Here is a 24973-nt window from a genome sequence, read left to right on the forward strand (position 1 = left end):
GTGGTAGATGACTTTCATCAACCGGTGAAATACCACCACTTTGCTTATTGGAGGCTTGAAGTGGTGAAACCCATGTTTAGTCTCTAGAGCAAAGTTTCCGGCATCCCCCTCCCCCCATACTTCTCCTTCAACCCATGCATGGTACTAAGTACTACAGGTTTTGATACTTTTCGTGTTTTGGGTTTTCATAAAAAAAAAAAAAAAAAAACTTGGTGATTGTCTCCTCTCCAATGGAGCCTTTATCTCATGGCTATTCCCAAACTCGTGTTGTTTGGCATTACAAGAATGCAAAATGGGATAACCTGCGAGACTTCTTTTCTTCTTTTCCTTGGTCGGATTACTGTTTCAAAACTTCTGATGTCAACATTTGCTCAGATCGTGTCGGTGAAATTATTCTTGCAGGAATGGAATCCTTTATCCCACACTCCACTTTAAAATCTCATCCTTTCTCTAAACCTTGGTTTTCCAATAAATGTGCTAAGGCTGTTCAAGAGAAGAATGTTGTATATCGTAATTGGCTTGTCTAATTCTTCAGTTTCATTTTCTACCTACACCAAAGCGCGCAACAATTGTAAAGCAGTTATTAATCAGTCCAAACTAGAGTTTAAACAGGCTAAGAGTAGAAAATTTGCTTCTTGCCCTAATGGTAGCCGAGCATTCTGGGCTCTTGCCAAAGCTATTGGCCGCAACTTTTGCCCATCTCTGCTCCCACCTCTGTCCAAACCAGATGGTTCTGTTCTCACTTCAGCCAAGGATAAAGCTGATCTGCTAGCATCCCATTTTCTTTCCAGCCCATGTATTAATGATCTTGGTAAAACACCTCCCACCATTCCCAACGCGTTCCATTCAATGCCTCCTGTGGTCTTCCGTCAAAAGGATATCAGAAGGATTTTGATCAATCTTGATGCTAAGAAAGCTCCAGTTCCTGATGGTATTTCTCCACTTGTTCTCAAAACCTGTGCTGCTGAACTTACTCCTATTCTTTGCCGCCTTTTTTTCACTTTCTTATTCCAAATGTGTTTTTCCTTCTGCTTGGAAATTTGCTCATATCCAGCCAGTTCCTAAAAAGGGTGACAAATCCCTCCCATCCAATTAGCGTCCCATTGCAATTACTTCTACTCTTTCTAAAGTAATGGAGAAATCAATTAACCGCCAACTCTTAAACTACCTAGAAACCTTCCGTCTGATCAACGACCAGTATAGATTCCGTCAGTGTCGATCCACTGGTGATATTCTGGCTTATGTTACCCATTTATGGACTAATTCAATGGAAAGGTTCGGTGAAACACACGAAGTTGCTCTTGACATCTCAAAGGCTTTTGATCATGTTTGGCATAAAGGTCTTCTAAACAAGCTTCCATCTTATGGTTTGCCAACTGTTTTTAGTAATTGGTTATCCAGTTTTCTCTCTGATCACTCACTGAGAGTGATGGTAGATGGCTCTCTGTCTTTAACTTCTCCACTAATGCCGATGTCCCCCAAGGTTCAGTTCTTTCCCCCACTCTTTTCCTCTTGTATATTAATGACCTTCTTCCATTGACTGTCAATCCTATCCATAGTTTTGCCGATGATAGCACATTGCACTTTCCATTTTGAGAAACTTTGTCCTGCTCAATCAGCTTAAACTTCTCGAAAATCTGCTACCAATTCCTTAAATGCCGATCTTCAGGTAATTCTCCAGTGGGGCAAAGACAACTTAGTTGATTTCAACCCTTCTAAAACTCAGTCTTGTCTTATATCTCGCAAAAAGGATTCTTCTGCTCCTATGCTTATCTTTAGGGACACTCCGATTTCTAGGCAAAATGATATATCTCTTTTGGAGATTACCCTGACTTCTAATCTCTCTTGGCATAAGCACATTACAAATATTGCTTCCTCTGCATCTAAAAAACTTGGTTTTCTCTTTCGCTCTCGGCGTTACTTTTCTTCCAAACAGCTGCTCACTCTGTATAAATCGCAAATCCGCCCTGCCATGGAATATTGTTCCCACATCTGGGGTGGTACCCCCAAAACCTCTCTCAGGCTTCTTGATTCCATTCAGAAGAGGGCAGTTAGGGTAATTAATGATTCATGTCTAACAGAGTCTCTCCACTCGCTTTCTCACAGACGTACTGTTTCTGCTGCATGCCTCTTCTACAGATACTTCCATGGGCACTGTTCTTCTGAACTGGCTTCTATAATTCCTGCTCTCTCTTTCAAAACAGTCTGAACATGTGCCGCCAACATCAATTTACTGTCCAACTTCAAACCCACAGAACCAACTTTTCATCTTACTCATTTATTCATTCAACTGCCGTTTTGTGGAACAACCTTCCTTCATACATATTTCCTGAAAATTACAATCTACAGAAGTTCAAGTCCAATGTCAGTAAATATCTTCTTTTGTCTTCTCAACCTCCAACCAAGCACGGTACTAAGTACTATAGGTTCTAATACCTCTCGTGTTTGGGGTTCGCATAAAAAAAAATATATATATATACACACTCAGTAAGTTTCTGTTCTCGTTGACTGATCAGTTGTAGAACTAAAATTTTTTATAAAATACTTTCAAACTCTTGATTACATCTATGTTCATGTGTAGTAAAATTGACGTTGCACTGGGAGGCAGAAACATTAGCTTAATGTTGGATAAATTTTGAATCTGGGGATGTGCAAGTCAGTTATCAACTAACAATAAAATATTTTTCTTCTTTTTGAATAGCTCCTTATTCCAATCATTTAGGCATTCCTGAAAAATATCCGAAGTCATCCAAGCTTTCTTGTTTGCAATTTAGTCCACAGCAAGTTTCCTTACATTTTTGAAACACCGAGATTTTAATGATTTTCTGATAACAAACAGTTTTTTTTTATCAGTTCTTGACATATTTGCACATACAAGCACCGTCAAGTGAGCATTTGATTTTTTTCCACCAACACATTTTCTCCCTTTGAATTTAAATGTATTGTCAGGTGTAAAATTATAAAAAAGTCCTGTTTTGTCAGCGTTGTAGTAGAGGCATATGATGCAATAAAGCAAGCGTATGAGCTTATGTAACATCAGCCTAAAAAAAAAAAAAAAAACAATTTCACATAACCATTCCCTCTAAAAGTTTGTCCAGTTCCTCCTTGAATTTATTTAAGCCATCAACTTCTACAACGAGAGATGAAAGTTCGTTCCAGCAATTTAACTACCTGCTTTAGCCAGCAGGTGGTTAATTGCTGGAAAAAATTTCCAAAGGCAAATTTCTGCACATCCATTCTACAACTGTCTTTCCTGAATTTGAATTTATGCCCCCGCAGGTTCATAATCTGAGCAAGCAGAAGAATCCCATTAGAATTCAGTGAACTCAACCCATTCAAGACCTTATACACCTCAATCAGATCACCTCGCAGGTGCCTAGTCTCCAGCCGCTGCAATTTGCAGAACTTAAGCTTTTCTTGGTAAGAGGACCCCTTTGTTCTCCTCACCAATCAAGCTCAAGTAACTCTAAATCCTTCCTAAAATGAGGCCTCCAGACCTGTATGCAGGACTCAAAGAGTGGCCTGCCTTATACAAAGGGATAATCACCTCCTTTTCCTTGCTAGCAAAATTCCTGTATATTATTGACAATATCCCATGACCTCCTCTGGCAGACTCTGCACTGCTCAGAAAACTTCATATCTGACTGCACAATCACTCCCAGGTCTTTATAATTTTATACCACCCTAAGTGTAGTACCACACAGTTGGTATGTTCCTCTGGGATTACTTCTACCCATATGCAATACTTTGCATTTGTCAATGTTAAACTACAGTTGCCACTTCTCAGCCCACCTGCCGAAATTTTCGAGATCCTGTTGCAGTAGCAAAACTGTTGTAGATGTCTTTGTCATTGAAATCTTTCCTGATTTCTGCCCAAACATGGTCAATCCATTCATTTGCCATTATTGGATCTGCAGATCTAGATTCTCCACTAATTTTTGCATAAACGATGTTATGTCAGTTTTTTAAATCAATCCAGCCAGCCGTTGTTACACACAAAATCATTGCATCCAAATTGTTTAGCAAATTTTTCCTCTTCAGCCTTCAAGACTATTGAAAATCCAGCACTTCTGTGTGATGAACCATTGAAGCAATGCTTCATCAATGTTTGTAACCTTGCACTTTCTAAATTTTTTTTTTTTTCAGCTATGTTATTTTCCAGTACCGACATGTAAACATTTTTATTCTTCCACAATATCGATAAACTTGAAGAGGATAAAGAAAACTTTTTACACACTTCAAAATTTTTTGTACCACGTTCTAACTCACGAATAATTTCAACTTTGTCGCAAATCAAGAGACATTTTCTTTTGTTATTTGACATGTTTCTGAAGGAAGGATTCGTTTCTAATTGATTTTACTTTAAAATGTGATCTGCATACAACATTCTTAGAAGTCCCGAAATAAATTTATGATTCAGTGAATACAAGACAATCTGTAAATAGGGTAATGTGACAAGCAGAACACCAATGCACTATTGTAAATGCCCCTGTCCCCCGAAGGAGAAGGTCATAAACCGGCCGCTAATCCGATGCAGATGGTCATAAAGCTAAGTCGCCATTTTCATTTTTGTCTATTCCAAGAATTGGGTTTTTTCGACTACCCGAACAATTAAGAATGTTTACATAGTTACCAAATTTGTTCGGTATATCCGTGTAGTTTGCTTGTTATAACAGTGAGTGATTGTATGGGAATACGTGTAAATTAAAATCATTACAGCCATGATCTCATTATTTCCGTGCTCGTTATAACCAAGTTCGACTGTATTTACATATTGAGCAATAAGGGCTTCCATCCTTTTCAAGCTTCCAGCACCTGATAAATCCAGAAACCTCTTGTGCTTCTCTTTACTGCAAAAAGAGATCGTGCAGCTCCATGTCAGTACTTAGGTCATCAAAATTTTTGACTGGGCTAGGCAGGTGGGTAAACTACTTGCCTGGCAACCCAAAGGTCACGGGTTCAAATCCTGCCTCGGGCTTGAATCAGAGTAGTGCAAAAACTTTGGGAGGTGCATTATAGCCACAGAAGCCATTGTGCCAACAACTAACAAAAAAATATATATATAATATACAATGCTTCATAATATGCCCAGTGTTGTCAACACCTCCACATGCACATCTGGCATCTTCTTCAACCCCAGTCCACTCAGTTTGGATCTCAGTCCAAGCCCTGTAACCAACATACAAGCAAATACTCCCAATAAGGCCCATTTACTATTTTTCATTACAGTCGTCACCCCATGCAGAAAGGCATAAGAGACATGCCCTTTAGTATTAACATTAGCAAATGATGCAAGAAATCAAGCTTATACAGCATCAGCAAAAAAAAAAACAACACAAAAAGCCAACCACACCCCCCAATAGTTTTGCTAGATCTACCTTGAATTCATTAAACTATCAACCTCCACATCAACAGATGGAAGCTCGTTCCAGAATCAACCACCTGCTGGCTAAAAACCTCCACACATCTATTCTGCAGTCTTCCTTCCTCAGTTTAAAATTTATATCTGCTCATGTGTGTAGTCTGAGCAAGAGGAAGAATTACATCGGCACTGAACTTGCACAGTCCATTCAAAGCCTTGAACATCTCAATCAGATCACCTCGTGGGTGCCTAGCCTCCATACATTGCAATTTGCAGAACTGAAGTCTTTCATTGTAAGAGCACCCCTTTGTTCCCCTTATCAATCTCATTGTCCTTCTCTGTACCATTTCCAGAACACTACATTCTTCCTGAAATGAGGCCTCCAGCATGCCGTACTCAAGATGGGACCTGACCATTGCCTTATACCAGTGTTTCTCAAACTGTGTGCCATGGAACACTAGTGTTCCATGAGATGTGAACAAGTGTTCCGCAAAAAAATTGTAATTAATAATTAGAAAAAAAAAAAATAAATAAATTTTTCATATTTGTAGCATACACACCACTTTTGTATCATTATAATATTTAACATAATTTTTTTCTGCTATTAATATACTGGCATAGACTAATAATTAAATGGACTGCAGAACGCTTTATTTTGATGGGCTTCGCATAGAGAAGTATGCGTAGAGGTAATGACACCTACAAAAAAAGTAGCAATGTAGTGATCTAATATGCCATTCATATGCGATTTAGCCTGGAGTGCATGGGTTGAAAAAGAGGAAGCGAATCGATATCATAACTAAACTCGCTTCCTTGTACATAAATTTTTTTTTGATAATTATTAGTATTTCGAAATATTATTACTAAAATATATAGATTTGTGGTTGAAAAAAGGAACTTTAAAATGAGAAGCAAAGTACTTCTAGTAGTAGTGCAACTGTGGTCGACAAAAACGAACACAATATTGTCACACTTCAAAGTGAGGATGAACAATTGCAGCAGTTTGTTCCCCAAAAATCTGAAGTGAAAAAAACAAGAACCAACTAATAAAAGACCAAAATGAAAGTATAATGACAGTTATTTGAATTTCCGCTTTACATGAGTTAGAAATAAATATGCTCCCGATGCACATTGTGTCGTATGTAATAAAATATTAGCAAACAGTTCTTTGGTCCCCGTTAAACTTGTGTTGCGTGAATATGTTGCGAGATGAAAAGTGTTGCGTGATGTTGTGAGATGAAAAGTGTTGTGTGAATATGTTGTGAGTTGAAAAGTGTTCTGTGAATATGTTATAAGATGAAAAGTGTTCCATGACTAAAAAAATTTGGGAAACGCTGCCATATACAATGGGATAATCACCTCCTTATTTATCCCTGTTAACAAAATTCCTGTATATTATTGAAAAAACCCCCATGAGTTGCCCTGGCAACCTATCTGCATTGCTCAGAGAACCTCATATCTGACTGCACAATTACCCCAGCTCTTTTTCATTTTCCACTACCTGAGTGTAGTACCATACAGTTGGTATGTTACTCTGGGGTTACTACTACCCATATGCAGTATTTCATATTTGTCAATATTAAACTTCAATGATTTTGTCAATATTAAATGACAAATGAATTCAATGAATGTGTCAATATTAAACCTCACCTTCAAGTGAGGATGAACAATTGCAGCCGTTTGTTCCCCAAAAATCTGAAGTGAAAAAACAAGAACCAACTAATAATAAAAGACCAAAACAAAAGTATAATGACAGTTATCTGAATTTCCACTTTACATGTGTTGGAAATAAATATGCTCCTAATGCACAGTGTGTCATATGTAATAAAATATTAGCAAACAGTTCTTTGGCCCCTGCTAAACTTGTGTTTCGTAAGTGTTGCGTGAATATGTTGTGAGATGAAAAGTGTTCTGTAAATATGTTGTAAGTTGAAAAGTGTTCTGTGAATATGTTATAGGATGAAAAGTGTTCCATTACTAAAAAAATTTGGGAAATGCTGCTATATACAATGGGATAATCACCTCCTTATTTATCCCTGTTAACAAAATTCCTGTATATCGTTGACAAAACCCCATGAGTTGCCCTGGCAGCCTGTCTGCATTGCTCAGAGAACCTCATATCTAACTGCACAATTATCCCAGCTATTTTTCATTGTCCACTACCTGAGTGTAGTACCATACAGTTGGTATGTTACTCTGGGGTTATTACTACCCATATGCAGTATTTCATATTTGTCAATATTAAACTTCAATTGTCATTTCTCAGTCCATCTGCCTAACTTTTCTAGATCCTGTTGCAGTAGCATACCATCATTCCTGTCATTAACCACCCTTCCAACCTTTGTATCATCTGCAAACTTGGGCATTAAGCCTGATATGCCTTCACCAATATCATTAGTCCAAGAAGAGTAATGTCCATTGATTACTACTCTGTCTTCTCCCACTGAACTATCCCTTTATCCATAACAGCAACTTGTCCTTAATGTCACACTGCTCTAATTTGTAGAGTAGTCTCTTGTGTGTAACAGTATCAAGAGCTTTCCTGAAATCCAAGTACAGTTTGTCCCCAACATACGTAAGAGATACGTTCCAGGACTTCTTACATAAGTCAATTTTTACGTAACTCGGGAATGGCTAATAAAATATTGCTACTATATCCCTGATATGCCAAAATTACAAAAACCACATAACATCCTAAGAAGAATGAAGAAAAATAGTTATATGCCATAATAATTAAACTTTATCTGGGGACAGTGGTGAATTAACCGGAGTGGCACATAAGAAAAGAAAACATAAAAGGAAGGAAAAACGCATGTCATTGTACTGTAAAAACTTATATGTATTCCGTACGCGTGTAGGCTTTATAAGGGCTACTAAGGGAATCAAAACCAGTGTATATATTTAAGAAAATTGGTCTATACCACACAATGAATCAAAGTTTACACACTTCAGGTGTGATGAACTGAAGGTAACTTAAAATGAGCCTGGAGCATTAAAATACATTAATCACAGGGTGTTGTAGGCCGAGTAGAGGTCAGGGAGATAGTATGTGATATGAACTCTTCGATCTTCATCTGTTTTGTATGCTTTTTTTTCTCTTCATAAATTTCACGATAAGCAATCTTGAACTTTTCTTTCTATTTTCAAGAACCATTCAGTATTTTCATCCATTCCATCAAACACAGAGACCTTCCTGAATTTTATGAAACTCTTCTGCCATTTTCTTTAATTCGAACTGCTTTTTGGGTTTCTCCAGTTCTTCAACAGATTCAGCTCTCCCTGCTCCTCAACTATTTGCATGTTCAACTGGGCTAGGTCTTCTGTTTTTAAATATTCACCTCGTTCATCCACAAACTTGTCTACATCTTCATTCTCCAGGACTATCTGGAACTTCTGGGCTAAGTTTACAATTTCTTTGTTAACCAAAGACATCAGCTAATATTTGTTGAAGCCTTCGTTGTTTAGCTTAGAATTTTTTAGAAGATTTTTCCAAACCCGCTCATACAAGTTGTTATCAAATCATTCCAGGCTCTTGAAACGTTGCATATTCCATCAAGGATGTTAAAGGGCTAGAGTGTAATTCTCTGAAGAAAAAGCCAATGGGACACAGTCCACTTCACTTAAACATTGTGGGGGTTTCTCTGAAGTGTTTCAATGTAATTCACCCGTCTCAAACACGTTGAATATTTCTTCAGAATTTTTAAAAGCAGATAATGAAATTTATTTACCTAGATTCTAGTTATGCCACAGGTTATTATCCAACATAGTTTGTATGGGAACAAAAATAATAACTTGTACTTATTGTTCCTTCATTCGACTTCACTCTTAAAAATTATGCAGAAAGTATCTTTACGATTTTACCAAAACAAAAAAATTTACATAAGTCTGGATTTACGTAACTCAGGCTTATGTAAGTTGGGGACTAATTGTATACAATATCAAAATAATTTTTTTGCATCCAGTTCCTTTGTGACCACATCGTAGTATCCAATTAACTGGTCAGACAAGATTTTGCCTTAACAAACCCATGCTGTGTTTAAAGTATAATTACCTAGATGATTCTACATTACTTATTTTACATGTGATTCCCATATTTTCCCTGGAACAGAAGTTAAACTAACAGGTCTATAATTACTAGTGTCACCCTTTTTTCTCCCTTTGTAAACTGGGGATACATTCACATATCTCCAGTCTGCAGGGACCTCCCTCGAACCTAAGGATGCTCTCATAATTATGGCTAAGGGTTTGTTTACTTCCTTTTTACATATTCTTTCCTTCTCCCTTTCTGGCAAGAGCTGGAGATAAGGAGGTGGATCCCCATCGAACAATTTTCTTACCTTTTTGGTACCTTCTCATAGAGACCACAGAAGCCTTCTGCAGGATTTCAGTAAGCATCCTCAACTTGTCCTCAGCCCAGCAGCTGTTCCACTTTTCTACCTTTTCTTCAGTTTTCCTTCCCAGAAGTCTGCAGAGTTAACCACATATCATTCCACTCATATCCCATGAATTCATTATTAACTACATATGTGATGCAATGAAGATCACTTGTAGTCCAGTTGTCCCTCACTCTCCAATCACATATCGTTCTCAACATTGACTGAGAAACTATGGTCAAATCGCTGTTTGATTCAACGTTCATTGAGGAGAAAGTGGCCAATGAGCCATTTAATTAACAATATGAAGCCTATTACAAATTAATGCCTCCAAAAAAGCTTCGCCACAAGTATCAGAAAAAGAATCCTCCCCCTCCATGCTGGGGAATTCGAATTAGAATCCGTGGCAATTATAAAATTTTCACCTCATAAAACAGTACATACTCCATCTATATAATTCAGATAAGGCTACAGCTGGTCTTGAAACTGGCAATAAAGTTTTTGACAGCAATTTAAAGAGGTGTAAAAACTTCCAATTAACTATGCATAAACACCACGTGAATAACAACTGACGTACCTGTTTTACCACTATTTGCTGATTTCTCACTACAACTGTCTGGCTTCCCCTTCCACTCTGCACAATTTTATCTGTTAAAAGAAATTCCTTTACGTCAGCTCCAATGATGTACAGCTTCTGCGGAAGAAGAACATCACCACAAATTCCTCTATCTTTTTATTTAACTGTAATGCAACATTATAAGATTTTTGGCCATTCACCTGTAAAATTTTTAAAGCATTAAAATTATTATCAAATGTTTCACCAAAGCTAACAGGAGTAGGCCATGATATTGCCAAAGGGGATGTCTTTGGGTGTGCTCGATGTAAAAAGTGCGAGGATATTAGCTGCAAACTCGGCATTGTCATAGGACTTTATGAGAACTTTAAGAACAGGGAACGCTTTTTTTATTTAAAATTTAAAATTTAAATTGGGGACCCATCAAGCTGTCAGCTGTTGATATAAAGGCATGAGCTTGTAGTCCAGGCAACACAACAACAAAACCACAAAAGCAGAATCCGCTGGTCTTACAGGAGCTAGTTATTGTTGGTGACTCTATTGTAAGGAAAATGAGAATATATTCTGCAAAAAAGGATAGGACCAGAATATGTCTACCAGGGGCAAAAGTTGTAGGGCAGATATCACCTTTCATGGGCACAAAAGGTGATATTGTTGTACACGTTGGTACTAATGATATTAAAAGTGCAAGATCGGTAAACTTACTTAACAAGTACAAATCATTGTTGAAAATTGTCATGAGTTGAGATTAAATTTGAAAGTGCATGCACTTCAGCCCAGACAAAATTGGAGGGAGTATGTGATGAGAGCCTTGTCAATCAGTTCAGCCCTGGAGAGACTGTGCAAAGTTCATGGGGTAGAATTCTTCTAAGCATGGTCTGTGATTGGTAACAGGAGAGAATGCTTCTACAGGTATGGAACACACTTGAATAAACGAGTGAAAGAATATTTGCTGATACTATTGAGGCAGTGTTAGCAATAGCATATAATGCAAAAAAGCAAGCTTATGCAGCATCAGCCAAAAAAAAAAAAAAAACCCCCTCCCATTTCACCCATCCATTCATTCCAAATGCCTGTCCAGCTGAGCCTTAAATTTATTTAGGCTATCAACTTCCACAACAAAAGATGGAAGTCTGTTTCACCAATCAACTACCTGCTGGCTAAAAGCAAATTTCCGCACATCTATTCTACAACTGTATTTCCTCAATTTGAATCTGTGGCGACTCAGGTTCTTAATCTGTGCAAGAGAAAGAATCCCATTAGCATTCAGCTTGCTCAACCCATTCAAGTCCTTATACACCTCATCAGATCACCTCGCAGGTGCCTACTCTCCACACGCTGAAATTTGCAGAACTTAAGCCTTTCTTGTTAAGAGCACCCTTTGTTCCCATCACCAATCTTGTTGCTGTTCTTTGTACTCTTTCTAGCAACTCTACATCCTTCCTAAAATGAGGCCTCCAGATCTGTACACACTACTCTAAACCTGACCATTACTCTTGATCTGGACACACTACTCTAGACCTGAATGTGGCCTGACCATTGCCTTGTATAACAGGGTAATCACCTCCCTGTCCCTGATAACAAAATTCCTATATATCATTGACAAGACTCCATGACCTGACCTGCCAGGCCCTCTGCTCAGCAAACTTCATATTTGACTGCATAATTACCCCCAGGTCTTTTTCGTTTTCCACTTCCCTCAGTGTAGTACCACACAGTTGGTATGTTTCTCTTCGGTTACTGCTACCCATATCCAGTACTTTGCATTTGTCAATGTTAAAATTTGTTCGTTAACAACCAGTCAACCTTTGAAATATTCTGCAAACTTGGACATTAAACCTGATATCATCAATATCATTGATGATTTTTTTTTTTTTTTTTTTATGTGAACCCCAAACACGACAGGTATTAGAACCTATAGTACTTAGTACCGTGCTTGGGTTGGAGGTTGAGAAGACAAAAGAAGATATTTATTGACATTGGATTTGAACTTCTGTAGATTGTAATATTTAGGAAATACGTATAAAGGAAGGTTGTTCCAGAAAACGGCAGTTGAATCAATAAATGAGAAAGATGAAACGTTGGTTCTGTGGGTTTTAAGTTGGACAGTAAATGGATGTTGGCTGGTGGCGGCACGTGTTCGGACTGTTTTGAAAGAGAGAACGGGAATTATAGAAGCCAATTCAGAAGAACAGTGCCCATGGAAGTATCTGTAGAAGAGGCATGCAGCAGAAACAGTACGTCTATTAGAAAGCGAGTGGAGAGACTCTGTTAGAGATGAATCATTAATTACCCCAACTGCCCTCTTCTGAATGGAATCAAGAAGCCTGAGAGAGGTTTTGGGGGTACCACCCCAGATGTGGGAACAATATTCCATGGCAGGGCGGATTTGCGATTTATACAGAGTGAGCAGCTGTTTGGAAGAAAAGTAACGCCGAGAGCGAAAGAGAAAACCAAGTTTTTTAGATGCAGAGGAAGCAATATTTGTAATGTGCTTATGCCAAGAGAGATTAGAAGTCAGGGTAATCCCCAAAAGAGATATATCATTTTGCCTAGAAATCGGAGTGTCCCTAAAGATAAGCATAGGAGCAGAAGAATCCTTTTTGCAAGATATAAGACAAGACTGAGTTTTAGAAGGGTTGAAATCAACTAAGTTGTCTTTGCCCCACTGGAGAATTACCTGAAGATCGGCATTTAAGGAATTGGTAGCAGATTTTCGAGAAGTTTAAGCTGATTGAGCAGGAACAAAGTTTCTCAAAATGGAAAGTGCAATGTGCTATCATCGGCAAAACTATGGATAGGATTGACAGTCAATGGAAGAACGTCATAAATATACAAGAGGAAAAGAGTGGGGGAAAGAACTGAACCTTGGGGGACACTGGCATTAGTGGAGAAGTTAGAAGACAGAGAGCCATCTACCATCACCCTCAGTGAGCGATCAGAGAGAAAACTGGATAACCAATTACTAAAAACAGTTGGCAAACCATAAGATGGAAGCTTGTTTAGAAGACCTTTATGCCAAACATGATGAAAAGCCTTTGAGATGTCAAGAGCAACTACTTGCGTTTCACCGAACTTTTCCATTGAATTAGTCCATAAATGGGTAACATAAGCCAGAATATCACCAGTGGATCGACACTGACGGAATCCATACTGGTCGTTGATCAGACGGAAGGTTTCTAGGTAGTTTAAGAGTTGGCGGTTAATTGATTTCTCCATTACTTTAGAAAGAGTAGAAGTAATTGCAATGGGACGCTAATTGGATGGGAGGGATTTGTCACCCTTTTTAGGAACTGGCTGGATATGAGCAAATTTCCAAGCAGAAGGAAAAACACATTTGGAATAAGAAAGTGAAAAAAAGGCGGCAAAGAATAGGAGTAAGTTCAGCAGCACCGGTTTTGAGAACAAGTGGAGAAATACCATCAGGAACTGGAGCTTTCTTAGCATCAAGATTGATCAAAATCCTTCTGATATCCTTTTGACGGAAGACCACAGGAGGCATTGAATGGAGCGTGTTGGGAATGATGGGAGGTGTTTTACGAAGATCATTAATACATGAGCTGGAAGAAAAATGGGATGCTAGCAGGTCAGCTTTATCCTTGGCTGAAGTGACAACAGAACCATCTGGTTTGGACGGAGGTGGGAGCAGAGATGGGCAAAAGTTGCGGCCAATAGCTTTGGCAAGAGCCCAGAATGCTCGGCTACCATTAGGGCAAGAAACAAATTTTCTACTCTTAGCCTGTTTAAACTCTAGTTTGGACTGATTAATAACTGCTTTACAATTGTTGCGAGCTTTGGTGTAGGCAGAAAATGAAACTGAGGAATTAGAAACAAGCCAATTACGATATGCAACATTCTTCTCTTGGACAACCTTAGCACATTTATTGGAAAACCAAGGTTTAGATAAAGGACGAGATTTTAAAGTGGAGTGTGGGATAAAGGATTCCATTCCTGCAAGAATAATTTCACTGACACGATCTGAGCAAACGTTGACATCTGAAGTTTTGAAACAGTGGAGTGTGGGATAAAGGATTCCATTCCTGCAAGAATAATTTCACTGACACGATCTGAGAAAACGTTGACATCAGAAGTTTTGAAACAGTAATCCGACCAAAGAAATGATGTCTCGCAGGTCATCCCATTTTGCATTCTTGTAATGCCAAACAACACGAGGTTGGAAATAGCCATGAGATAAAGGTTCCATTGGAGAAGAGACAATCACCAAGTTGAGATCTGAAGTGCCTAAAGGACTTCTCACTTCAACCGTGTACTTAGAAGGGTTGTTTGTGAGAAAAAGATCAAGCGTATTGGCTGTATGATTAGGATTATCCGGTATTCTTGTAGGTAAATGAACAATCTGTGCTAGGTCATTAGTAATTGCAAAAGCCTCACATCTCGACCTGCTGGGTCGGCGTGACTAGAAAACGGAAGCCAGCTGGAGTTGTGAACATTAAAATCACCAAGGAAAATTACCTCACTGTTAGGAAAGTTGGACTGGAGAAAGTCAAGCTGCAAAGAGCCAAGTGATTAGCGAGTTGGGAGATCGGTAGAGACCACAGATGAATTTGACACAATGAGGTAGAAAGATTTTAAGCCAGAGAAGATCAAAGAGATGAGATTCCAAATTGCCAAGTCTCTGACAGGGAATATCAGAACGGACATATACAAAAGTACCACTTTTGAGGCGAAAGGAATCATACAGCGAATAATTTGGGCATCTGAGATGAGCAGTAGTTGAATCAACCGATAACTGAAATTCTGTCAGAAAAAGTACATGGGGTTTGGCAGACTGCAAGTGGAAATGGACATCGTTGAGATTAGAATTGAGACCACGTATATTTGTGAAATGAATTAGGAAGTGCTTGGGAGGTTTAGATCTTTTCACAGATAAGCTTGCTCTATTAGTTTGACAATTCATGGTGTATTCAATAGTAAGAAAAAGTGGGTGGGACATGCTGTATGAAGTAATGAAATTTTTGGATATGGCGTACACATGGTAAGAATATACCCAGATCCTTGACATAACGTGGCCTCGACAATGCTCCCCGCATTCACACTACTCGGACTCCCTCCAGTCACTATCTGGCAGATTAGAGGTAGCAAGATTATACACTAGCTGATCCAGAAGCCTCCTATAGAGTTACTGATAGGTTCGGTCCGGTGTACTAACTAGCGGCCGGCCTGCGAACACTATTTTAGAGCTGTACCCTCGAAATGTAAGGAATATTGGATCTCGTCACGACTTTCATCATAACCTCAAAAGTCATCAATCATACTGCATGATGGAAGAGAAAGGGAAGGGTTGACCGGAACTTAGCTCTAGAGACTAAACATGGGTTCCACCACTTCAAGCCTCCTATAAGCAAAGTGGTGGTATTTCACCGGTTGATGAGAGTCATCTATTACCTAGTACTGCCTGGTAACATAGAGGGGCGGCATTCCTCCATGTGGTGTGGGCGCCACACCTCGACCGCTGCTTACGTTGGTTCACACCTGGGTGGTCACCCAACATGTACTTGTGCATGGAAGTTATACCCAGGATTACTAACAGTCCCACCATCGTGAATGTGCAAGCAGAGGATTTGGCTGTCACAGACCGTCCGGACTTTGCCGAAATTGGGTCCACTTGACTTGAGTGTCACCCGAATATCAGTTCCAACAGCGTTTTAGACTCCCAAGTAGCAAGTACAGCCTGTCTGGCATATCTGAGAGAATGTCTGTGACAACCTCAAGGACAACTATACAAAACAACAATGAGTCCAACTCCGAAGCCTGGGGAACTTCACTAATATAACATTTGTCCACAAAGAGCAGTGTCCATTGATTACCACTCTGTCGTCTCACACTCAACCATCCCTTTATCAATTGTAGCAACTTACCCTTAATACTATATCTCTCCAATTTGTACAGCAGTCTTCCATGTGCAACAGTATCAAAAGCCTTTCTAAGATCCAAATATATGATATCAAAGTTATTCCCTACATCCAGTTCCTTTGTGACCATATCATAGTATCCAATCAAATTGGCCAGACAAGACCTCCCTTTAAAAAACCCATGCTGTGTCTTAACTATTACTGCAGTCTTGTTTAGATGATACTGCAATAAATCTTCAACCAGTGATTCCATTATTTTCCCCAGAACACAAATTAAACTAACAGGTCTATAATTACCCGTGTCACCTTTTGAATTCCCTTTGTGAATTGGTGATACATTTCCACACCACCAGTCCATGGGGACCTCCCCCGAGTCCAAGGAAGCTCTCATAATTATGGCTAAGGGTTTACTTATTTCCTCTGCTGCCTCCTTTAATATAACTGGATAGATCCCATCCACCCCAGGTGCCTTTTTTTATGTTTAACTTCAACAATTTCTCCTCCACTTTGCTTTCAGTTATTAGAAAATCACTTATCTCCCTATTAGAGTTTGATAAACTTCTGGCACTCCCCTCATTGAATAACTAGTTATGTGTGAATGTAGGTGCAAAATACTCATTCAGTTCATCAGCCACCTGAGCATGATCATCAATAGTCAACCAATCTATGTTAAGTGGTCCTCTCTGATTCATCTCTTTCCTTCTAGAGTTTACATAAGTAAAGATTTCTTTGCTGTTTTTCTTTGCATCCTTTGCCAAGGATTTCTCATAATTTGCCTTCACCTGCCTAACCTCCTTTGTGACTTGTTTACAGACTAGTTTATATCTGTCATAGGCTTCTGGGTCACTTGATACGTTATAGGCATCACATACATATTTCTTCTCTGCCACAAGCCTCATTAGTTCATCTGACATCCATTTAGGTCTAAACCTTGAACAGTATTTCTTAGTTGGAATGAAAAGCCTAGTAGCCTCTAAAATTAAGTCCCTGAAGGATCCCCATTTAGAATTCAATGTTGGTAACATCATCAGTTGATCCCACTGTACAGAATTCAAAAACTGTCTGAGACCCCTGTAGTCACCTTTACGAAAGCAAAAGCCCTTCCCTTTAGCCTTGATGGTAGTTACATCATTAAGTAATTCCCACATCAGTACATTGTGATCTCTGTCACCCAGTGGTTCCTTTATCTGCAAATTCTTAATGCATGAATAATCACTGCTGATAATCAGATCAAGAGTATTACTCCCTCTAGTTGCCTCTTGAACATGTTGCTGTAGAAAACAGTCATCCAATAAATCCACAAATGTCTTGCTAGTGTGCGAGTGACCAACCGCAAGTTCCAGTCAATATCTGGAAAGTTAAAATCCCCCATTATAAGACTGATTTACTGGCCCACTGTTTCTCTGCACAATGGCCCATTATATTCATCAGGCCTATAACACACACCTACTCTCATTTTTCCTTTCCCAGTGCTTATGTCACACCAAACAGACTCAACATTGCACTGTCCACCAACATCAATTGGATGCACTTCCTTAGATTTTATGTGTTTCTTCACTAACAGCTAACCCCTCCTCCCTTCCTGTCCTGTCTATCCTTTATGTACACATTGTACTCCCCAAATTCCAATTCTGCACTGGTTATGTCTGTGTGACACCACATCTCTGATATCTGAATAATATCTGTCTTTGATGTCTTGACTAGCATTTCAAGCTCATCAAATTTATTAACTATACTCCTAGCACTGCTGTACATGCAAGTATACATGCACCTGTTTCTACTCTTAGTTACCCTAACACAGCTCATGTATTTATTTGTTCCACTATGACTCCCAGCAGTCCTGGAAATCTCCATTGCCTTGCTTTCCAGGCTGCTGCTCATTCTAATAGAAGCAGTGCAAGAATCACTTTTGCCTATGCCTGTGGCCACTGTTAACTTTTTAGTCTGTGTAACCCCCAAGCTAGCAGTTTTTTGACCCACCTAACACTGCCTCGATAGCATCAGCAAATATTCTTGCACCCTTTCTATTTAAGTGTACCCCATCCCTATAGAAGCAGTCTCTCCTGTCAACAAGCACAGACCAGGCTGAAAAAAATTCTACCCTTTGAGCCTTGCAAAATCTCTCCAATACAATGTATTCCCCATATTCCTGTCTGTCCTTTCTGCAGTGTACAAAATTTTCCAGTTTGAGAAACCTTGCTCTGCACAAACAGCTTCAACTTCTCAAATATCCAATACCAGTTCCTTAAATGATGATCTGTATCTTCCTCGCTGTTCAAACCCAGGGTTGGTCAGGTAAATCAAAGCCTTCCATCTTTTCCTATCTTATCTTCTGTCATTCTCTCCCACTAAATTCCCATCATTTCCACATCTTCCCTAATCTTATCTCTCCATCTTTCCAAGGTCTTCCTTCTTGTCCAATTTCTTCTCAAACATTTCTTCTTGGTATTCTGTTCGAGTTCATTCTCTTCACGTGTCCAAACCATCTCAAACGTGATGCAGTCATCTTCTCCCTCAAACTTTCTATTTCCAAGTTTATTCTAATGTCAATATTTCTAATTTTTTGTCTCTTCTAGTTTTAGCTAGCATAGTCCTTAACACCTTCATTTCCATTGCTTGGTTTCTGTTGGTATCCTTTTTATTAAATGCTGATCTCCAAGTAATTCTCCAGTGCGGCAAGGATAACTTAGTTGATTTCAAACCTTCAAAAAGTCAGTCCTGTCTTATATCTTGCAAAAAAGGATTCTTCTGCTCCTATGCTTATCTTCAATGAAACTGATTTCAAGACAAGATCATATATTTCTATTGGGGATCACCCTATCTTGTAATCTCTCTTAGCATAAGTGCATCAAAACATTGCTTCCTTTGCATTTAAAAAACTGGGTTTTCAATTTCACTATCTGCGTTACTTTTCTTCCAAACAGTTGTTCACTCTGAGCTAGTCGCAAATCCACCTGACCATGGATTAAATGTTTCCACATCTGGGACAGTGCACCCAAAACCTCTCTCAGGCCTCTAGATTCCATATAAAAGAGGGCAGTTAGGTTAATTAATGACTCATCTCTAACAGAGTCTCTCCACTCTGTCTCATAGACATTTCATTTCTGTTGCATTCTGAATTTGCTGCTATAATTCCCACTCTCTGTCTCTCTCTCTCTCTCTTTCAAAGCAGTCCGAACAACTCCGCTGAACGAGAAGTTCTTTAGCCATATTTAGCCGCTTGATTGAATATTTTTTTACATCGAATTATTTCTGTAAGTAGCTTATAGACGTAGTAAGGATCGTTAGTTTATTCTGAATTGAGACAGTGAGATTTGAAAGTTAATTAATACTTAAGTGTCTGTAGATTACCGTTCGTAACTTTCCCGCCTTTGTGATACAATAGTTATATACCGTACTAGATAGCGTTAGTTGAACTTCGTTAGCAGTTAAATTGTACTTTTAAATAAATACATATAACGACTTAGATTACAAACGTAATATAATTAATTATATTTAACATAATTAATAACATAACATAATTAATTATAATTAATTAATTAATAGAATCATGACTCAGACAAGAGCAGCAAAGCAAAAGGCTCAAGCTAATGGAAGTGCTGTGGCTCAGAGTAGAACTGAGGGGGGCAGTTGTCCTCTGACTTACAGCCTTATAAAATGCACTGTTTGCTTGATGTTTGCAGAGCAATTGGGTATGGGACATGATACTGCCATGGGGGATGTCTTTGTGTGTGTGCGCGATGCAAGGAGTGTATCGATATCAGGCAACAACTCAGCGTTCTTGTGGGCCTATATGAGAGCTTGAAGGACAGGGTGGATGCCCTCGAAGAAACTAAATTGAGGGGCCCATCAAGCTCTCAGCTGCCCACATCAACGCCAGAGCTTGCACTTGGGCATCACGTGACACAGAGGCAACCCCCAAGGCAGAATGCGCTGGTCCCGAAGGAACTAGTAGTTGGTGACTCTACCGTCAGGGAAACGGGGAACATGCTTTGTAAAAAGGATAGGTGGAACAGGACCAGGGTATGTCTGCCAGGAGCAAAGGTTGATGACGTTGTAGAGCGAATATCATCTTTTAAGGGCACAAAAGGTGATATAGTTGTACACGTTGGCACTAATGATATTAAGAGTAGGAGACCGGCAGAATTACTTAACAAGTACAGGTCACTGTTGAACAAAAGCCGAGAATTAGGGTTGAATTTGAAAGTGTCTGCAATTCTGCCCAGACACGATAGGAGGGAGTATATGATGAGAGCCTTGTCGATCAATTCGGCCCTGGAAAGATTGTGCAAGGCTCAAGGGGTAGAATTTTTTCCAGCCTGGACTGTACTTGTTAACAGGAGAGATTGCTTCTACAGGGATGGGATACACTTAAATAGAAAGGGTGCAAGAATATTTGCTGATGCTATCGAGGCAGTGTTAGGTGGGTCAGAAAACTGCTAGCTTGGGAGGAGACAAAGACCAATAGATTGACAGTAGCCACTGGCAGAGGTGAAAGAGATTCTTGCACTGCTTCTATTAGAATGAGCAGAAGCCTGAAAAACAAGATGCATGATATTTCAGAGACTGCTGAGAGCCATTGCGGTACAAGTAAACACATGGGTTGTGTAAGGGTAGCTAAGAATAGAAACAGGTGCAGGTATACTTGCGTGTACACCAATGCTAGGAGTTTAGTAAATAAATTTGATGAATTTGAGGTATTGCTCAAAACATCAAAGGCAGATATTGTTGGGATATCAGAGACGTGGTGTCACAAAGATATAAGGGATGCAGAACTGGAATATGGGGAGTACAACGTCTACAGAAAGGATAGGAAGGGGGGAGGGGTTATGCTATTAGTTAAGAAACACATAAAAACCAAGGAAGTGAAGCCAGTCTACATCGCTGGACAGTGCAGTGTTGAGTCAGTTTGGTGTGACATAAGCATTGGGAGATCAAAATTGAGAGTAGGAGTGTGCTATAGACCTAATGACTTTGATGAGTATAATAAGAAACTGTACAGGGAAATAGAGTGGGCCAGTAAATCAGAGAGTCTTATAATGGGAGATTTTAATTTCCCAGATACTGACTGGAATTTGGGGGCTGGTCACTCACACACTAGCAGGGCTTTTGTGGATTTATTGGATGATTGTTTTCTACATCAGCATGTTCGGGAGGCAACTAGATGGAGTAATACTCTTGATTTGATTATCAGCAGTGATTCTTCATGCATTAAGAATCTGCAGATAAATGAACCACTAGGTGGCAGTGATCACAGTGTGCTGAAGTGGGATTTACTCAAAGAGGTAACTACCATTAGGGGTAAAGGGAAGGGTTATTGCTTCCGTAAAGGCGACTACGATGGACTGAGACAGTATTTAAATTCTATACAGTGGGACCAACTGATGATGTTACCAACAACAAATTCAAAATGGGAAGCATTCAAAGAATTAATCTTGGAAGCTACTAGGCTTTACATACCAACTAAGAAATATTGTTCAAGGTTTAGGCCAAAATGGATGTCAGATGAACTAATGAGGCATATGGCAGAGAAGAAAAATACATGGGATACTTACAAATTAACACATGACACAGAAGCCTATGATAGATACAAGTTGATATGCAACCAAGTTACAAAGGAGGTTAGGCAGGCGAAGGCAGATTACAAGAAATCCTTGGCAAGGGATGCAAAGAAAAACAGCAAAGAGTTCTTTACTTATGTAAACTCTAGAAGGAAGGGGATGAATCAGATTGGTCCACTTGATATTGATGGGTCAACTGTTGATGACCCTGCTCAGGTAGCTAACAAACTAAATGAATATTTTGCATCGACATTCACACATGAGGAGTTATTCAGCGAGGGGAATGCCAGAGGTGTATTCAACTCTAGCAGTAAGCTACAGAATCTTGAAATAACTGGGAGTAAAGTGGAGGAGAAACTGTTGAAGATAAACACAAGAAAGGCACCCGGGGTGGATGGGATCTATCCAGTTATATTAAAGGAGGCAGCAAAGGAAGTAAGCAAACCCTTAGCCATAATTATGAGAGCTTCCTTGGACTCAGGGGAGGTACCCATAGACTGCAAATGTGCAAATGTGACCCCAATTGACAAAGGAGGATCAAAGGCTGACACAAGTAATTATAGACCTGTGAGCTTAACTTCTGTTCCAGGAAAATTAATGGACTCACTAGTTAAAGCATTGCAGGATCATTTAGACAAGACTTCAGTTATAGCACTGCAGGATCATTTAGACAAGACTTCAGTTATAGCTCGGACACAGTATGGTTTTGTTAAGGGGAAGTCTTGCCTGACCAATTTGATTGGATATTTATAATGCAGTCACAAAAGAACTGGATGCAGGGAATAGCTTTGATATTATATACTTGGATCTTAGAAAGGCTTTTGATACTGTTGCACATGGAAGACTGCTACACAAATTGGAGCAGTGTGACATTGGAGGCAAATTGCTGCTATGGATAAAGGGGTGGTTGAGGGGGAGAAGACAGAGATTGGTAATCAATGGACACTGCTCATCGTGGACTAATGTTATTAGTGGAGTCCCTCAGGGCTCAGTGTTGGGTCCATTATTGTTTTCTGTATTTATAAATGATATTGATGATGGTATTTATAAATGACATTGATGATGATAGCTTAATGTCCAAGTTTGCAGACGATACAAAGGTTGGCAGGGTTGTCAAGGATACTACTGACACTATGCTGCTGCAACAGGATCTGGAAAGGTTGAGCAGATGGGCTGAGAGGTGGCAAATGAAGTTTAACATTGACAAATGTAAGGTACTACACATGGGAAACAGCAACCCCAGAGCAACGTATCAACTCTGTGGTACTACACTGACAGTGGTAGAGAATGAAAGGGACTTGGGGGTGGTTGTGCAGGCAGATATGAAGTTCTCTGAGCAGTGTAGACGGGCTGCAAGAGTAGCTCATGGAGTATTGTCAATGATATACAGGAATTTTTCCAGCAGGGATAAGGAGGTGATTATTCCTTTGTATAAGGCAATGGTCAGGCCACACCTAGAGTACTGTATACAGGTCTGGAGGCCTCATTTCAAGAAGGATGTAGAGCTGCTGGAACGAGTACAGAGAAGGGCAACAAGATTAGTGAATGGAACAAAGGGGTGCTCTTACGAAGAAAGGCTTAAGTTTTGCAAATTACAGTGTCTGGAGACTAGGCACCAGCGAGGTGATCTGATAGAGGTGTATAAAGCCTTGAATGGTTTGAGCATGCTCAATGCTGATGGGATTCTTCCTCTAGCTCAGAATAATCACCTGAGAGGGCATAAATTCAAATTGAGGAAAGACAGATGTAGGATAGACGTGCGGAAATTTGCCTTTAGCCAGCGGGTGGGTGGTTGGTGGAACAGACTTCCATCCCTTGTAGTGGAGGTTGATAGCCTAAATAAGTTTAAGGCTCAGCTGGACAGGTATTTTGAACGAACAGAGGGGTGAAGTGGAAGTGGGTTTTTTTTTTTTTTTTTGGCTGATGCTGCATAAGCTTGCTTTCTTGCATCAAATGCCTCTACTAATGCTAAAGTGCCGCAACCAACCAAATCCTTTTATTGTCCAACTTCAAACTCACAGAACCAACTTTTCTTCTTCCTCATTTATTCATTCAACTTCTGCTTTCTGGAACAGCCTCCCTTCATATTTATTTCCTGAAAATTACAATCTACAGAAGTTCAAGTCTAATGTCAACAAATATCTTCTTTCATCTTCTTAACCTCCAACCCATGCACAGTACTAAGTAACATAGGTTCTAATACCTCTTGTGTTTGGAGTTTTTATTTAAAAAAAAATCTGGTGCCATGAGAGCACGTTGAATAAATTTAAAAGGATTAGACAAATTAATAGAAGGGATGGACAAATGAAGTGTGTAGCTTTTTATTTATTTTTTTGGCTAATGCTGTATAAACTTGGTTCCTTACACTATTTTGCAACTACTAATGCTAAAATATTTTTTGAAATTTGACTGCATTCAAAGATATTATAGTTGTCTGTATTTATATCAACACTGCATTCCACATTGCAAAAGATTTTTAAAAGCACCTAAAAAATTACACTATATGCTTCCCAAGGAAATTCTGTCTCTGCTGGCTAAGCACAATCGAAATAGTGAAAAAATAATTCATTTTTTCTTTATCTGAATACGTTGGTTATGATTATATATGTTTATTTTTGCTTTGATGTAATATGCATGCGAGACATTAAATTGACACTTACCAAGAGGTACGTTGGGCTCTGTGATCAATCTGTCCATGATACTTAGCATCCAGTTAGATGATGAAATTTCTCGAATTCAACAGGGAAGGTTAGTTATTAGACTGCAAGCAAGATTTCAAACATAAAACATATTGTTATATTTCATTTTTGCACAAATTATTTATTACTGATTATATTAAAAATAAATGCTACATTTTAATATTGTGTCTATTTCCAGTAATGAGCCCACTCAAATCTATCATTAATATTACTTCGACTTTTTTTTTTGCAACAAGAATTAAACACAAGGGTAAAAAAAAAAAAAAAAGCAAGAAAATGCTCAGTGTCTACAGTAACGTTTGATTGCATATACCAAAAAACTGATGTACTCAACTGTTTATAATACTCATACTGAGATCCACTGCTCCACCTCAATCAGTGGCCAAACTTCTCAATTTGGTAATAAAAATTAATAATGAAATTATATAATTACTAATTAAAAATTAATTATTTAACACTAATATCATAAACTTCAATCCTCACCAAAACCTTTAAAATGATACACGATGTTTTTGTACATACATACAAAAC

The 24973-nt window shown here is 39.0% G+C and overlaps 1 protein-coding gene across 1 annotated transcript in view; it reads right to left on the bottom strand.

The window, feature by feature from the left end:
• Positions 1 to 24973, bottom strand: part of LOC150076722 (josephin-1-like) — a 103065-nt gene that overhangs the window by 63687 nt on the left and 14405 nt on the right. Inside the window, exon 2 of the mRNA XM_090386315.1 lies at positions 24404 to 24504. The gene's annotated coding sequence lies outside the window, so the exon portion shown is untranslated. The remainder of the gene's footprint in view (positions 1 to 24403; positions 24505 to 24973) is intronic.

The sequence above is a fragment of the Mastigoproctus giganteus genome, chromosome 12 (assembly GCF_048544385.1).
Source record: "Mastigoproctus giganteus isolate SK-2022 chromosome 12, ASM4854438v1, whole genome shotgun sequence".
NCBI lineage: Eukaryota > Metazoa > Arthropoda > Arachnida > Uropygi > Thelyphonidae > Mastigoproctus > Mastigoproctus giganteus.